Here is a 228-nt window from a genome sequence, read left to right as displayed (position 1 = left end):
ACAGACGCAAGAGACGGAAAATCCGACAGTCAAACGACATCAACAGAAACCCCAAAAAAACAAACAAAGAGAACGAAGACAAAAAGACATACAACAGACAAAGCACTAACAGAAAGGCAGACAGATAAACTAAAAGACAGAAAAACAAGGAGACGACAGACAGCCTTTCATATTTTTTATATACAAAATTTGCAGAGAATGAATCGATGAAGTTTTCACTGTAGGGTG

The sequence above is a fragment of the Penaeus monodon genome, chromosome 25 (genome assembly GCF_015228065.2).
Source record: "Penaeus monodon isolate SGIC_2016 chromosome 25, NSTDA_Pmon_1, whole genome shotgun sequence".
Classification (NCBI taxonomy): Eukaryota; Metazoa; Arthropoda; class Malacostraca; order Decapoda; family Penaeidae; genus Penaeus; species Penaeus monodon.
The sequence above is the reverse complement of the archived record's forward strand: the minus strand, read 5'-3'. Positions refer to the sequence as shown.